The sequence below is a fragment of the Callorhinus ursinus genome, unplaced genomic scaffold (genome assembly GCF_003265705.2).
Source record: "Callorhinus ursinus isolate GAN/ISIS: 27379988/994484 unplaced genomic scaffold, GSC_fseal_2.0 scaffold46, whole genome shotgun sequence".
Lineage (NCBI taxonomy): Eukaryota > Metazoa > Chordata > Mammalia > Carnivora > Otariidae > Callorhinus > Callorhinus ursinus.
In genome coordinates, this window is record NW_027397108.1 from 5,118,145 (window position 1) to 5,134,616 (window position 16,472).

The window sequence follows — 16,472 nt, forward strand, 5'->3', positions numbered from 1 at the left end:
TGCTATTGACCCGGCAGGGTTTTTCCTGGGGGGAGGGGCAGGGATCTGCTGTGTTTTCTTTACCTAATCTGGCCTTGCCCCATAGAGAAAACAAACACACAGCCTCCATCCTGTTTGTAAAGAGGGCGTTCAGTTACTCGAACTTGCTCGCCTGGAAAAACTGGGAAGCTGCCGTCTCCCGGCAGAAGTGGGGTGTGTGTCGGGGACAGCTCAGATGGGACTGGGCTCCTCCATTTATTAGGACAATGGTGTGTTTGGACCTTCAGCACGTGACTTTTTAAATTGTGAAATACACATAATATAATATTTTCTCATTTTAACCATTTTTTTAAAGATTTTACTTATTTATTTGAGAGAGAGAGAATGAGAGAGAGCAGGAGAGGGAAGAGGGTCGGAGGGAGAAGCAGGCTCCCCGCCGAGCAGGGAGCCCGACGCGGGACTCGATCCCGGGACTCCAGGATCATGACCTGAGCCGAAGGCAGTCGCTTAACCGACTGAGCCACCCAGGCGCCCACATTTTAACCATTTTTTAAGTGTGCCGTTCTAAGTACATTCATCACCATCGTCCATTTCCAGAACTTTCTCATCTTCCCAGGTCGAAACTGTGCACCCATTAACCACTAACTCCCCATTCTTGCCCCTCACACCCTACCCCGAGCAACCACCATTCTGCTTTCGTCTCTCTCAGTTTGACTGCTCCAGGCTTCTCCTAAAAGTGGGATCAAACAGTATTTGTCCTTTTATGTCTGGATTATGATATATTTTTTTGCCTTTTTTTGAGGTGAAATTCATTTAACATAAAATCAGTCATTTTAAAGTGAACAGTTCAGTGGGATTTAGTACATTCACGGTGTTGTGCAACTCCCACCTCTATCTAGTGCCAAAATATTTCCTCACCCCCAAGAGGAAGCCCCGTGCCCATTGACAGTTGCTTCCCATCCCCCGAACCCCTGGCCCTTGGCACATGGTTTGAGATCTGTGGGTTTATATATACCAGCCACTCTGCAAATGTATGTTGAATGAATGAGAGAAAATCATTGCTGGTTGCTGAAGTCATGATGAAAACTTGGATTTCCCGAGCACCTGCTGCCTGCCAGGTGTATGTAAGCATCTGTGTTTCTGCCCTTGTACCGTGGAATCACCCCAGGTGATCTTCATAACCCCTGACGCTGGACCCCAGCCTAGAGATGCTGATTGCATTGTTCTAGGGGAGACCTGGGTACTAGATTTTTCCACAGAGCTCCTGAAGTGATTCCAGTGCGAGAATGGATGATACGCATTATTTTTCTTGTGCCATAGCACTCCTGTGGGGGGCAGGTAATACTATCTCCATTTCATAGATAAGGAAACAGGTTCAGAGAGGTTAAGCAACTTGCCCAAGTTCACACAGCCTCCAAATCTTTGAGTCCAGAGCCCTGACCTGATCCTCTCTCCTGCTTCTCTAGTTGGTTCTCTTGTATGTGATTGCAAAAAGGGGACTTACAGCTACTCATATGTATACTATGGGATAAACTAATTACAGACTATCTCAGTAGCGTTTATGGAGTGCTAACTGTATGCCAGGCACTATACACTTCGTTTGCCTTTTCTTATTGGACTTCTAAGGAACCCCACGCAGGGGGACTCTTGTAGTGACATGTGTTTCTCCATGGGCTGACACCGAAGGGGGACGTGATGATTGGGGAGAGACATTACCGGGGAAACAGGTGGGGCTTCATCAGCCATCATGGCTGGGCGGGGGCAGGGCTCAACCAAAGCAGAGGGGAAAGGGAAGGTTAGCTAATGTGGTGTTGGTCTGAGGGCCAGACTTGGTGCTGGACACGGGAGAAGCTGTGCATCCTTTAAGGTTTTGGCTTGGCTGTCCGCCTTCCTTCAGGAACATTGTGTCCCATGGTTTGTCCCTTATCCCTCATGTCTGTGTTTGCGACCTTTTATGCCGTAGGACTCATTCATTCAACAGCTGTTACTCAGACCTGATTGCCTGGCTCTGTGTGGGGCTCGCGGACGTGCAGTGGACAAGACAGGCACAGTCTCCTTTCTCCACGGGCCTGACGTCTCGCCCAGGATACGGCTCGGGGGGGGGGGGCGTGGGCAGACCCTTACCTGAGTGTGCCAGGCTGTCTGGCTCTGTGGATGCTCTCATGCAAGCCTCATAGCAGTTGTGGAAGGTGGTAGTAGTAGGCCCTTCGGGAAGCTCTCTGGGAGAGATGAGAAGGTGACGCAGACAAGTTAGGAAACCTTTCCAAGGTTGCACAGCTCGTGAGAGGTGGAGGCTGAAGTTACACGGGGCTGTCTGGCTTCAGAGTGCAAGCTCACAGGCATTGATGTAATTACGAAAGAGGAAGTCCTGGGAGCATCTGCGTGGTGGCAGACCACACTGGGGCCAGGGTAGGCCCCATCTTGAGCTGAGGGTGCAGGCCGTGGCTCAGTTTCCTAGAACAGCTGTAGCAAAGCACCACAAATGTGGTGGCTTGAAACAAAACACATTTCTCATCTGACACTCCTGGGGGGTCAGAAGCCCCAAAATGGGTCTCATGGTGCTGAAATCAGGGTGTTGCATTCCTTCTGGAAGGTCTAGGGAAGAATTCCAGTTTGTAGAGACTGCCCAAGTTCCTTGGCTTGTGGTCACCTCACTCCACCTCTGCGTCTGCTGTCCCATATCCTTCCCTGACTCTGCCCCTCCTGCCTCCCTCTTCTGAGGACTGTTGTGATGATATCAGGCCCACCCAGATAAGCCAGGACAGTCTCCACATCTTAAAAGTCTTGACCTAACCACATCTGCAGAGTTGCATTTACCAGGTAAGGGAACATATTCATAGGTTCTAGGGATTAGGACCAGGACATCTCTGGGGGTCCATTGTTGTGCATCCCACCGCAGGGGAGAATGGGGCTGGCTGGGGTCCTAGAGGTGAGAGCGTGGCAGTTGGAGGGGCTCTTGGGCATCTGAGTGCCTGGAGGGAGGACCAGGAGGGTGTGTGGCGAGCCAGACAGGCTGGTGCAGTGCGTGCTGGAGGCCCAATGAGCCACGCTCCAGACTGGGAGTCAGACACCTGCTAAGTGACTTCCGAAGGGAGTGCCTCTGCTCCTGTCTGAGCTGTGAAGACACAGGAGTTGTTGTGTGTCTAAGGGGTTTGGAGGATGGAGCCTGGCGGGGAGGCCCCTGCCCCACCCCCACGCAGGAGCATCCTTTGGGCCAGAAGACGGAGAGCTGGGAGCATTGGCATCCTTCAGGATCCGGCAAACTGTGAGACAGGAGGGAGTTTGGCTCTGTGGAGTCAGACAGGCCCCATATAACTGCATCTATCTGCCCACTTCTCTGGGAGGTGACATACCTGGGCTTTGGAATCCCTGGAGCTGAGTGGACCCAGTCTCCACCACATTCTAGGCTGAGCCTGTTCTTGAGGCTAGTCATGGGATGTGCCTGGCACAGAGCAGGCCCACTCACTCGCTCATTCAGCAGGTGTTGCTAGAGCATCCGCTGTGTGCCAGGCAGTGTTTGGGCACAGAGCAGAGCAGATGAGGTCCTGCCCCTCCTTAGGCCCCATGGGGGAAGAACATGGATAAGGAAGCAGAGAATCTTGTCAGCTGCTGATAAATGCTGTGGAGAAAAACCTGGCAGGATAAGGAGGACAGAGTGCTGGTATGAGTCAGGCGTGCAGGGTCTGTGTGTGACGGCATGTTAAATAAGGCGGTCAAGGGAAGATCTGGATGAAAAGGAGACGTTTGAGCACAGACTTGAAGGAGGTAAGGAAGCAAGCCATACAGTTATCTCAGCACGTGCAAAGGCCCTGGGGCAGGAGTTTGGTGTTTCCTAGGAATGCAAGGAGATGAATGTGGTTAGAGCAGAGCGAGTCAACTTGAGGAGGGTGGTGGGAGTTGAGGTCAGTGAGTCAGGGAGGAGCCAAATGGTGTAGAGCCTTGTAGGAACTTAGGTTTTGACTCTGAGGGAGAAGAGCTGTGTTAGAGCAGACATTCAAGAAAATGACAGCTCCAAAGCCTGAAAATGCCTCCCTCTCTCCCTCTGCTCTCCCCCTCCCTTTCCCTTCCTGTGCTGCCCACTCTGTTTTGTGGGAATGAGCCCAGGGTCTAGCCTTACCTGCAGTCTGATCTGGGGACTTGACTTAGCTCTCCCCTCTTCCAGGCAGCCTCAGTGCTGGTCACATAGGGCTTTTGCTACTTATACAGCATGGTGGTTTACAAACCCTGCTTTTAGAATTTCACGGTCTCTCCTGCAGAGCATTATCTCTCCAGGCAAATAATGGTGATCTTTATCCAAATCAAAGGGCAAAAATTAAGGCTGTAGATAGAATTGTCCGCATTTCAAGTTTTCCACCCACTACATTTTCCCTTAAATGCTGGAGTCCCACTGGAATCCTGTGTAAGGGAGCATTTTATGGTTACTGAATTAGTTAGTATTTGTTGAACACCTACCCTGTGAGGGTTTTCTGTTAGACGGCAGATTTTGGGGTGAACGAAACAGGTGCCTTTTCTACCTTCTTCTCTCTAGCTTTACAGAAAGCAAGAAAATAAGTCACGATTGTTGCAGACGTGTTTGGACGCCATCCTTTTCCACACATTACCCCAGGTTGGGTTGGAGGACCACCTGGTCAAAGCCATCCTTCCCTCCTGGGTCCTGCTGGCGCCGCTTCCTTCCGGCAAGGTCAGTTCTGGCGAAGAGTCCCAGGCAGTGGTGGAGTCTCGCTTGCCAGCCCGAGGGAGAGTTTCTGGGAGGTGCCAGAAGCAGAAACTGCCCAGCAGCACTCGGCAGGCCTGGCAATGTTGCCGTGGCCGCCTCCGTCCCCGAGGGGGTGCAACTGCTAGTTGACGCTAATGGAGAGTGATAGCCCGGTTATAAAAATTCCCGGGGTGAAACCCTCTCCCCTTGCCCTTGGTCCCCGTGGAGGGGGGAGCTTGAGGCAGGGGTGTGACCGCCGGGTGTATACACAGACCCGGCTAGTTAAGGACCGTTGACCAGACTTTCGAAGAGCCTTTAGGGATGGGAATATTGGCTTCAGACTGCAAGCTCGCAGGCATCCAAGACCCAGGGGCCCTGGACAGGGTTGAAGGTGCCTGGTCTTCCTCCTTCTGCTGTCGGCTTGCTGGGCTGTCTTAGGTTAATTTTTGGCTTCCTTACACCCCTGTCCCCTCCTGGGAATGTGCTCTGCAGCCCCTGAAGACCTCATTTGTGTCCAAGGCTTGCTCGGTGGGTTTCGAGTAGCAATTCCCATCCTGGGCTGCAAGTCAGAGTCCCGTGGGAGCCTAAAGCGGGATATGCTGACACCCAGGCTCCACCCCCGGGGACTGGGATTCATGTGATGGGTGGTGGGGGCTGGGCAGTGTTTCTATCATGACACCCTCGACTGTAATATTGGCAGAGTATTCTAGAGCACGTGTGTACCACGCTCCTGTAACAGACGTTTCAGTTGTTCCTACATTTTCCTACCATAGTACATTCTCCATCCATCTCTTTGTGAGATCTTGTCTGTCAGGAGATCCTGCAAATGCTTCTGAAATGGCTGGGGAGAGATCCCTGTGCCTTGTCTAGCTCACCTGTCCGAGTGATTTCTGCCTTTTGCTGTCTTTGAGCTGTTTTACAACTTTAATGATAGAAAGCTGATAATAATGTAAATGATTCTTGTCCATAAAAATGCCAGCTAATTGTGCCTGTGAACACAATTGCTTGCTGCTGGACACCACAGTTTGTAAACACTCTGGGTGATTGTGACGTGCCGCAAGGTGGAGATCTCGGAAGATTCTAGGAGGTTTCTAACCAGTCTCTTGTCCCTCTGGACTCAGGGGAACCGATGGCTTATTTAGCACTATGTGTGGACAGCCATTCCAAACAGTAAAAAGAAGTAGCATTTGCTGAGCACTTGGAATATGCCAGACCCTTTTCTGAGAGTTTCCGGTGTTGTTTCTTTATGCAGGTGGTATTTTACATGGATGAGAAGCAACCTGACGAAATAGGCACTCTTATCATCCCCCCCCCGCACAGATGGGGAAGTGGAGGCAAGAGAAGTTGCCAGAGATAATCTGGCTAATGAGTGACCGAGCGGGGGCTTGACCCACCTGGCCTGCTCATGTCACCGCAGAGAGCGGGAACCCTGGGCTCTCGCCTGGACCCTGCCTCTTCCTTCACTGTGTCGCTTAGCTGCTCTGAGCCTGTGTCGTGGGGCTGATGACCCCGAGCCCCCAGACCTGCTTCCAGGTGGTGAGGTGTGGGTGTGAGCCATGCCTGGCAGGCTGAGACGGCGCTCAGGAAGGCCACCCTCCAGGCCATCACCCCGCATTCTTTGCATGTTGGTTCGCACATGCGTCACCTGTTTGGTCAGAGTGAGGGCGTGTGTTGGACTTCACGAGTTTGTCTACAGGAGGAAAACGAGGCAGTTCTAGCACGGTCGGGCTTTCCTGGGGCTCTTCAGGTTCCCGGGGCTGAGAGGTCTGTAGTTGGTGGACTTGAAAATTGAGGGAGAAGTGTGCGCATCCCCGGGGCCAGGGCCTCCTGTCTGTTCTACAGGCCTGTCCTCAGAGCAGCCCTGGGAGGTGATGCCATCAGCCTCACTGGACAGATGAGGGAAATGACGTTCATTCATTCGTTCTCGGGCTTCTTCACTCATTCACCTCACCTGGGCCAGATATGCACTAAGCCCCAAGACACCATGGCAAATGGGGGAACTGTGCTTGGAGTCCTTACTAGCCTCTCCTCTGAAACGATTTGCCCAGCGGCCCGGAGAGCTCAGGAGAGGTGCCAGAGGCCACACGGCCAGAAGTGCCAGGGCTGGGCCTGCGTGCCCTCCTGAGCCATTTTGCTCTTGAGCATACGAGGGCACTCTCCAAGGAGACCTAGAAGGCCCCCACCCCTATCACACAGTTTCCGGGTGTCCTTAGCCCACGGGGCCCCTCACCCAGTCCCCAGAGAGACCCGGGCTCCCCAGGAACTAATTTCTTAAGAGAACTTTATGGCTCTTAACGCCCTAAGCAGATCCAGATGTGCCTTGTGGCCGGTGCTGCAGATGTCCTGGCCACAGCCAGCTTGGTTTGGAAGCCCGGCCCCGGCAGCCGCCAAGTCTGGAAATGAAGTAAATGAGCGAGTTGTTCTTGGCCATTTTCCCCTCATCTCAACCCAACTCAGATCAGACTCAGGCTCTGACCTCAGGCATCGCACATTCCAGCATTTCCCCAGCCTCCTGGGGTTCCAGGGCCTAAGGCAGGAGATGAGCACGTTGGGGGGCGTTGAGTGGCACAGGGGAAGCGTTCTGGAGGGAGCGTGGGATGCAGGGGGGTGAGGGCAGCTGGAACAACTGCATTCCTTCAGCCACCAGTTCTGGGAGAAGCAGAGGGGATGCCTGCTGGGCTGGGGCTGGCCTCCAGCTGTGTGTGGGGGGGTTTCCCACAGAGGGAGACAAAACTGGCTGAGCAGCTGGGGCAGGGGGCTGATTTGGGCACCCCTCTGGCCCCCCAGCATCTCTGCCCTGTGGGAGGGCACCAACCCAACTTCCCGAGTGCTGGGAGCCTTTCCAAGAGCTGCACCTGGATTCCTGAGGTCTTGGGGAACCCGGTGCAAAGCTGGGTGGTCAGGGACGAGCGTGGTGCTGACTCCTCCGCCCCCCGGGTCCAGACCAGACCACACAGCCCTCAAGGGTGAATCACTTTGAAGTGATGGGGTTCCGGGGCCTGTGGCAGGCCGAGGGAGCCAACTTGGCGGGAATGGGCAGGCCAGGCAGGCTTGTCCCACTTGGCTTCCGGGCAGTTCCTCCTCTCCAATGGCGAAGGAAGCCAGAGATCTGGGGGGCAAGGGTCTGGACTTGGGGGACAGAGAGCAGCTGAGTTCAAATGTCACCTCCTAGCTGTGTGACCTTGGGCAAGTCACTCAACCTCTCTGAGCCTCGGCTTGCTTTCTCTGCAGTGGGGGGGCATCCTTGCACCACCTTCATAGGGTCTGTGTGAGGATCAAAGGAGAAAAATCCCTGTGAAATGATTAGCTTGGTGTCTGGCTCCAAAGTTGTACCAAACAGTAGTTTTGGGAGGGCTTAACCCCATCCCCATCTCAGAGCCACCCCCAGGGACATGCAGCCTAGACAGGAATGATGTGCTAGTTGTGCCAGTGGTTAGAGAATCTGCTGATACGTTTTGTCTCACTGAATCATTGCCCCCAGCTCCCCCTCTGTACCAGCTCTGGAGGGGCCATTGGTATGCCCTGCTTCTTAGTGTTACTGTTGTGGGCTGTCTGGTCTGTGTCTGCTAAAACCGAGAGTATTAATTAACTAATTAATTAACTAATTACTGGCTACGTGATCAAAGCACACTAAAGCCGAGAAACATTAATCAGTAGTTAAAGGTTCAGATTCCAGAGCCAGTCTGTATGGGTTTTGAATTCCCTTTCTCCACTTTCTAGCTGTGTGACCTCGGGCCACTTTCTGAGAGTCTCTGTGCCTCAGTTTCTCAACTGTAAAGTGGAGATAACACCGTCTACCTCACAAGGATGTTGGGAGGATTAAGTGAGGTAACATGTGTTCCGTGCTTAGAACAGGGCTTGGTGCGCAGGGGCGTGATCACTGTGATCATTCCTTTATTCTTTGGTAAGTCTTTTTTTTCTTTTTAAATATTTTATTTATTTGACAGAGAGAGACGCAGCGAGAGAGGGAACACAAGCAGGGGGAATGGGAGAGGGAAGGCTTCCTGCTGAGCAGGGAGCCCAATGTGGGGCTCGATCCCAGGACCCTGGGATCCTGAACTGAGCCGAAGGCAGATGCTTAACGACTGAGCCACCCAGGCATCCCAATTCTTCTATTAAGTCTTGATTATGTTGTCTGGTGCTCTCCAGGGGAACGTGGGGTAACGCCAGTCTCCTGGGGCTGCTGTAAGGGTAATCTGCCAGTTCCTTCCCCTCGGTGGCTGCCCCTGGGGTCACCAGCTTCCCTTGCTTTGCCCCCAGCCCCAGCGCAGCCTGGTGGCCCCCGGAGTCTCCAGACCCCCTTCCAGCCCTTGACTCACCCTGCTGTCTTGCGACCCCTTGTGATGTCGATGGGATGAGGAAGAATGGCCCGCGTGGGTAGAGTTGTGCCGGTAAAATCAGCTGCACGCTGCAGTCATGTGACTCCTGATGCTCGGCGGCCACTGGAGGGGGAGCCGGCCTCGCCGTCGTCCGTGCATGCTCCATTCATGGCTCCCTTCTTTCATTCATTCGGGGTTTCCATTTGCTCTCTTCCCATTCTTTTTGCTGTCATTCATTCTCTTGGCATTCATTCAGTTTTCACTTCATCCGGTGTCCGGTGTGTGCTGGCCTCGCAGGCATGGGAGATGCAGCCCTGAGCAAGGCCTGTACTGATGCTGCCGGGGGGGCTCTCGGGCTGATGTGAGGGGGCAGGGCCAGCTCCCCGGAGGAGGTGACCTCTAAGTGGCTGTTAGGAGAAGGAGCTGGAATTAGCTGGGTGAAAAGGGGAGTTGGGGCCTCACCTGCAGAAGCTCAGGGTCGCCGAGGCAAGGGATGGAGTTCCAGACCTCGGCCAGGGTGTGGGGGGTGGTGATGCTTTCTTTCCCCTACAATGAGATGCATCATTTGGATGCAGGGGCCTAGATGCGAGACCAGCAGTAGAGGGCTTGTTTGTGGGGCCCCCGTTCTAAAAGTGCCCCTGTACCTAGAGGTCCGGGAGCCTTTTGGAACAGACAGGGACCCAGCACACACAATCATCAAACTGACCACGCGCTGCCATTCCTCTAGGATCCAGCCCCTGGGGGGCCTTGGCATATGCTCTTGCGCTTTGGAGCCCTGGTCCAGTCTGTGAAGTGGCACTGCTGAGCCTAGCTCAAGGTGGGGGAGAGAACCGAGCTGTGTGTGCGCCAAGTGCCCAGCACAGGACAGGGTTCTGCAAGTGGCAGGCAGCTCCTTCCTGCAGGTGTCCAAGGTCCCAGTGCTGGTTGGCTCTGGGGCAGGGGCTGTGGGGGTGTGGGGAGTATCTCCCTGGCAGGAGGAGTTGCAAGGGGAAGGAGAGACCCCGGGAACTTCCCCCGCCATCCAGTGCTAGGAATTTGGCTTTGCTCCCTCCAGGGATTCCAGAATCCAGTAGATTTATTGAAATCTGTTCCCACTTCAGCAAAGCAATCCGTCATGTTTCTGGCCAGCAGGATTCTGGTATCTTCTCAGTGCCAGCCTTTCAGTCCCTGGGGAGCAGGCAGGGAGGCAGAGAGCACGTGGGTCTTACAGACACGGTGGCGGCCTGGCCAGAGGCGTGCAGTGCCCTGGAGAGTGAAAGGTCACATTGGCCTTTGGTTGAATGTGACCGAAGGTTCCTGTTCCTTGCAGAATCATCACCACTGCTTATTACTTAATTAGTTTAACATTTATTGAGCTCCTGCTGCATGCTAGGAAAATGTCAGTGCGGTGAACAAAGTCCCTTTTCTCGTGGTTGGGGGGACCTGCCCCTAATCTGATAAATACATAGCATGCTGGGTGTGGGTCAGGACCATGAAGAAGACCAAAGCAGGGTAAGGGGGTAGGAATGTTCATGATGTGAACAGGGTGGGCTTCACCAGAGGAACACTTGAGCTGAGATGTGGAGGAAGTAAACGGGGGAGCCACATGGGTATCTGCAGTAGAACGTTCCACACAGAGGGAGCAAGTGCAAAGGCCCTAAGGGAGAACATGGCAGGCTTGGAGGAGTGCTTGCTATGGCCAGGCATTGGACTCGGTGCAGGACCCACACTGTCTCCTTTTATCCAGTAACCCCGAGAGGTTATAGCCCTGTTACAATTCCCGTTTTACTGGTTGGTCATGTTGAAGCTCAGGGTGAGTCAGTACACAGCCAGCAAGTGGAGGAGTCGGGATTCAGACTTGGGGAAGAGACCGCACAGCCTCGGCTCAGGTGTTTGTGCTGTCACCTTCGTCCTCATTTGGCCGCAGGACTTGGATGAGGGACCAGTGATAGAGGTTTGTCCTGCACCGAGTGTGGAGTGTGGTGATGAGCAGGTCAGGGCGTTTCCCCTTTGGAGACCCTCGGCTGTCCGCCCTGGTGGCCGGTAGGTGATATGGCCCTGGTCCGTGTCATGTGTCCTGGGGGCAGATGGCTGTGGCCAGACGTCCAGGGGGCTGGAGCTCCGGCGTCTGGTGTAGGCCTCACAAGAGCCCAGGAGGACAGGCCTAGAGGGCCTGGTGTGGGGCCTGGAACTTCCTTCCCAAAGGGCCTGGCTTGAGCCCCGAGAAAGTCACCCCCTTTCTGGTTCCCCGTTTTCATCTTGGTGAAAATGGGGTCATTAAACTCTCTGCCCTACCTCCCTTCTGAAGCTTTTGGAAGATCAAGTAAGATTATACATGGGGTAGGCTTTTGTCAGCTCTAAGCCCGTACATGAGAATCCTGATTTTTTCCTTTATTTAATTGCAAAAACAGTATCAAAGCAACATTAAAGACAGTTTAAAAAGAAAAAAAGGAGGGAAAAATCCTTTACTTAACGGTTCTACCACCAGAACAGAACCGCAGATACCCCCCTGCCCGCAGCTGGGTAGGTTTGGACACACTCTCAGATCAATTCCGAAACGCGCTGCTTGCTCCCCGAAACTCCAGAGCCGCAGGGACTCGGATTGTTTGTTGTCCTTTGCTCTCCAAGCTGAATGGACCTGGCTCTCCAGACTTAACTTGTATTGGTTTTCCAATCATTCTTCTTGGGTTTTGTCCATAGATACGGATGTTCTTATGTTTTTACAGGGTTCTGTTTCTGTTTGTGCTCCACTGTCATCAGATTGGGTTCTGTTCTGCGTAGTCTTCGTGAACATTATTTTTAGGGGCTGCACACCGCATTTTGCGGACCTGCCTCCCTTTGGTTTAGATACTGAAGCCATTCTCTGCCTTCCTTCTGTAGTAGAGCAAGCCTTGGCGAAATCCGTGCGCTCGTGGCTTCTTTCCCTCTTTCCTTATGGTGACGGGTGCTTGTTGGGAAGAATACCCAGGGGGGAGCTTCGTTGGTCAAAGGGGAATGAACTTTGTTGGCTTGTTGGCTTTTGATACCAAGGAGGCTGTCTTGCTTTCCAGAGCAGGTGAATCCATTTGTAATGCCATGGGCAGCATGGGAATGCCCTCGTGTTCACACAGCCCAAACAGCTTGGGGTTTTATTGTTTCTCTTTCTCTTAAATTAACTTTGCGGGTTGAAAATGGTGCCGCGTTGAGTGTCGGTAGTCACCGATTGACTTTGAGATGCGTGCCTTAGCGTCCTCAGCCTATGCTGTGCTTTTTCCTTCTGCCCCTCGCCTCAGCCGTTAGCACCGCTGTTAACAGCAGAGATCCCACAGGATCCCCTCCAGCCAGGGCAAGGGGGGCAAGGAGCAGCTGTGGAGAGGGGCTCCCACAGGAGATTGGCTTCTCCTGTTACCTGCCTGTGAATGCCTGCTCCCTGGCTGGACGGAGGATTACATGCAGTTGGCTTAGTGCCGCCCGGCCTGGCATGCAGGGTAGGTTACCGCGTGGCCCGAGGGGCTGCTCTCTGCAGCCGCACAGCAGCTGGCGTGGGGGGCACCCCGACCCAGGACCTGGCCCCCCCTTACCCCCCAGCAGTGTGGCTCATTCTCTCTGATCGTTCCCACTTCACACGTGGGGAGGCGGAGGTTCAGAGAGTTGGTAATGATAAAGATAGGAACACTGGCAGCAACACACTGCCGTTGGGGCCCTGATGGCACAAGACACGTGTGCCCCCTGCAAGCCTGCAGCCCGTGGGCCTGGCAGAGGAGGAAACAAGCTCGAAGAGGAGCAGCGTGTGCTTGGGGCCGCGGGTCTTACCAGGCCACAGCGCCAGGTTGAACGCAGATCCGCCCGGTGCCGGAGCCCAGGCCGGGCCCATTGTCCGTTGCATTTTGCAGGCCCAGTTGATGAACTGGCGCTTTTCAGAAGTCTTAGCAAAGCTGATTTCCTTATTAGCTGGAGTTTGTTTGTTTGTTTTTTTTTTTTTACACCTCTGAATTAGAATTTTTTGTGTAAGTATGTGGAACTGTGATTGCGTATGTGATCTGCGTGGTTGAAGCCAGAGTCCCTGGCTCGGAATATTCCGGAGGCTTTGCCTCTAGGTGCCATCGTCGTGCAGAGACTGGTCACCTGGGGAAGCAGGGGCAGGGTTAGGTTGGCATCAGGCTGTTGGAGCCGCCGCTTCCTGGGTCTCTTGGCCACGGCAGGGCCCAGTTTCATAGGTGTCTTGGCCTCAGGGACCGCTGTGAGGCCTCCAGCCCGGCCCTGCAGCGTGGGTGTGCACCTGCCTGCGAACCGCAGTACTGTTCCTCCTGCTGTCCCTGGCCGGGCCAGGGGCACCCAGAGCGGGTCCCAGTCCGAGCAAGGTGTTTCCAGACGTGTGCAGGGAACGGAGCAGTTGCAGGGCCGAGGGTTCCCCAGAAGTGGCCCCTACTGACACAGATGGTGGAAAAGGTGCCATGTGGCTACACAACTGGGCAACTGGGCCGTGCTTCTTAGGAACGTTCCGAGGGAAGGCCGGACAACCTTCCTGTCACCTCGGGCAGGACACGCTTCACACGGGAAGCCGACATCAAAAGAGAGGTGTGGGGAGAAGCGCTGGCGGGTTCCTTTCCCGGGACTCGCACTCGGGCGGCTGCTTGTGCCAAGTGCCCCACGGGGTTCTCTGCATGGTTTCGGGGGTCACGGTGGGAGCAGAGGGGCTAGCCTCCTTTCCTTGCCCGTGATGCCCGGGGCCACATGGTCAGAAGTGGCGTGGCTGGGACGCAGACTCCTTCGGCCGACTCCACATCCCGGGCTCCCTCGACTCCCTAGTGCTGCCCGAGTGCATCTGGGGACCTGGTGCTCTTGTCCCCAAACAACACAGAAGTGATTTTTATCGTGAGCATCCTTAATAAGTAATAGTAACTGCCGTTGATTGAGCCCCTAGGTGCCATGCACTTTCCTGCACTGTCTTGTTTAGCCCACTACAGAAGCCCGTGACATGGGCACTGTTGTCCCCACTTTACGGATGAGGAAACTGAGGCACAGAGTAGTTACATAATTAGCTGTAGACTGTAGAGTTGATGGCAGGGACGGGACTTCCACCGGGTCCTTGTGACTGAAGTCTGATACCTGGTCACTGTAAGGTTTCGGGCAGATCAGGTGACCTCTCTGAACCTCAGTTTAAAACTTCTTTATGTGGAACTCATTATGCTCCCTGTGGCAAAGGTTTGAATTAATGGGAATTGCTGACTGTAAAGGGCCTGGCACACTGGCACCCGTGATCGTCCTCCTCCTCATTATTGCCCCAACACGGGGTCTCATGAGGAACAGACACTGCTGTGCAGAGTGCTCGCCTGGCCTGGGCGATGCAGAGGAAGAACCCCCATGTCTGAGACCCCGGGCAGGTTAGACACAGTGATCAGTGGGAGCCAGGCAAACGCACAGGGGTGAGGCTCCTCGGAAGGGGGTCAGGCGTGGGCGTGGACATGGAGAGGAACTGCCTTCCAGAGTGGGCATTGTAGGGACCTGCGGGAGAACACACCAGTCCAGCCTGTCTGCCACAAGGAGGGAAGTTATGGATTTCTGCCCTGGCGTCCAGGGAAGGATGGGACCGGCTGCTCGGGGGCAGTCCACTTGGGGGGGGGGGGATGGCGGGGAAGCATCCCGCGTTCACCATGCTGCTGTGGCTCTGCCCAGCTCAGGGACTGCATCCAGAGCTGGCGGAAGTCACAGACCCGCTCATGGGAGGGTGGGCAGCTGTGCCCCCAATCTGAGATAGCCTGGGTCCCTCCTCCTTTGCTTGTTGTGGAAGAAACGACTGAAACATCACAGCTGCTGGCCGCTGCTGTTCAGAGGCCTCGAGCCATGGAGCCAGCTTGGTCGAGGAGAAGCAGCTCCAGCCTGGCATCTGCGGGAGCTGTCCCCCTCCTCCTGGAAGTCCTCCCTGATGCTCAGTGGCAGGTGCCCATCCTCCATGGATGTCGGTTAGCTTCACTCAGCTATTTCGCTGTCGGCTGTTGTGTTCCTTCCACCTTAATTCCCCCACCTAGACGGGAAGTTTTTAGTCCCTCAATATCACGTGTGAAGTGTGCGTGTTTGTCAGATAGTCCCTGGACAGAGTGACCACATGGGGGCGAGGGATGGAAGGAGCAGGGTCCTGTTCCAGGTGAAAGGGAGCGGGACAGCTGGTGACCAAGGGCGGGAGCCTTGAAGATGTTGTAAATCCAGGGTTGTAAATCAGCTCTGCCTCAGTTTTCTTATCTGTAAAGTGGGGATAATAATGGGACCTACCTCAGAGGGTTGATGTGAGCACTGAGTGAGTTCACACGTGTAACACCTATAAATGGAGTTGGGCCCATAGTAAGCACTATGGTTGTTGTTGATTATTGAATTTAGTCAGTTAAAAACTGAGTGTGAAATCAACCTTTGTTGGGCTTGCTGTTGTGCTGTGGATAGAGCAGTGAACAAGAACAGCCCCCTGCCCTCATGGGCATTACTGGTCGGGAGGGAGGGACAGGAAATGGATAAGTACATGAAACGTATGTACAGCGATGGTGAGTGCCATGGAGGGCCTTAAGCAGCACATTGGGGCACGGTGTGCAGCGGGGAAGGGTGTTTTGATGTCAAATTGGGTGAACTTTTGTGCACATGCTTTCATGATTTGGGTATTGCAGCGATCCTCAAACAACGTCATGAAGAGAAGGTTCGTAAAGGCATAATGTCCAGGTTGAGGTGGGGGTCAGCCCCCACAGGTACCCCTCGAGCCCATTTGGGGGCCCCGGGGAACACAGTTGGAAAACTCACGCTCCATCTGATGGGCTTCTTTCCAATTAAACAGTCCAAGTCTGAGAAGAACCTTCTGTTAACAAAATGGGGGGGGGGGGGGGGGACAAAGGGCAGGTTTAAGTGGGAGAAACCAGTACCGACTGGAAGGCAGTCCTGGGGGTACCCGCATGCATCCTGGCAGTGGGGCTCTTGCTCACCCCGTAGTGGCAGGGGAGCTCAGGTGTTGGAAGAGGTCCTGGGGTGGATTTACAGGGATATGCCGGGTGTCTGGGGCTGTGGGAGGGTCTCATTAGAGAGGGAGGGGAGGACACGGGCCCCTTAGGGAGCTTAGGGAGCTTAGGGGGAAGTGATCAGAGCCCATGACATCCGCGCTCAGGTCCCTTCCAGCCCTGCCTGGCCAGCCTCACATAGCCGTGGGGTCCAGCAACGTGGGGCTCCCTTCTGCCCAAGTAGCTCTGGCTCCCGGTGGCTGCCATTTATAACAGCCATCATGTGGGAGGACCTGCTGGGTGTCTCATGACCTTCTACCTTGGGCAGGATCGTCTCCTTCATAACACCCACTGGATGATGGCTCCTTACCCCAGAGGAAGAGCTTGGCACTTGGCCACGTTGAGCCACTTGTCCAAGGCTGCTCAGAGCTATGCAGTTGGAGCTTGGGTTTGCTAAGCATGTCAGGGTGGGGGCTTGAGGATCCATCTCTAAAGAGCCCCTGGACCCTGCTGGCAGTTTCCAGAAGGGTCTTGGCGGGGGGTGGG

General features: G+C 54.4%; 1 protein-coding gene across 1 annotated transcript in view; it reads left to right on the plus strand.

Moving 5' to 3' along the window:
• The window catches only part of CMIP (c-Maf inducing protein), a 228,954-nt gene that overhangs the window by 29,993 nt on the left and 182,489 nt on the right, over positions 1–16,472 (plus strand). The window lies entirely within an intron of this gene.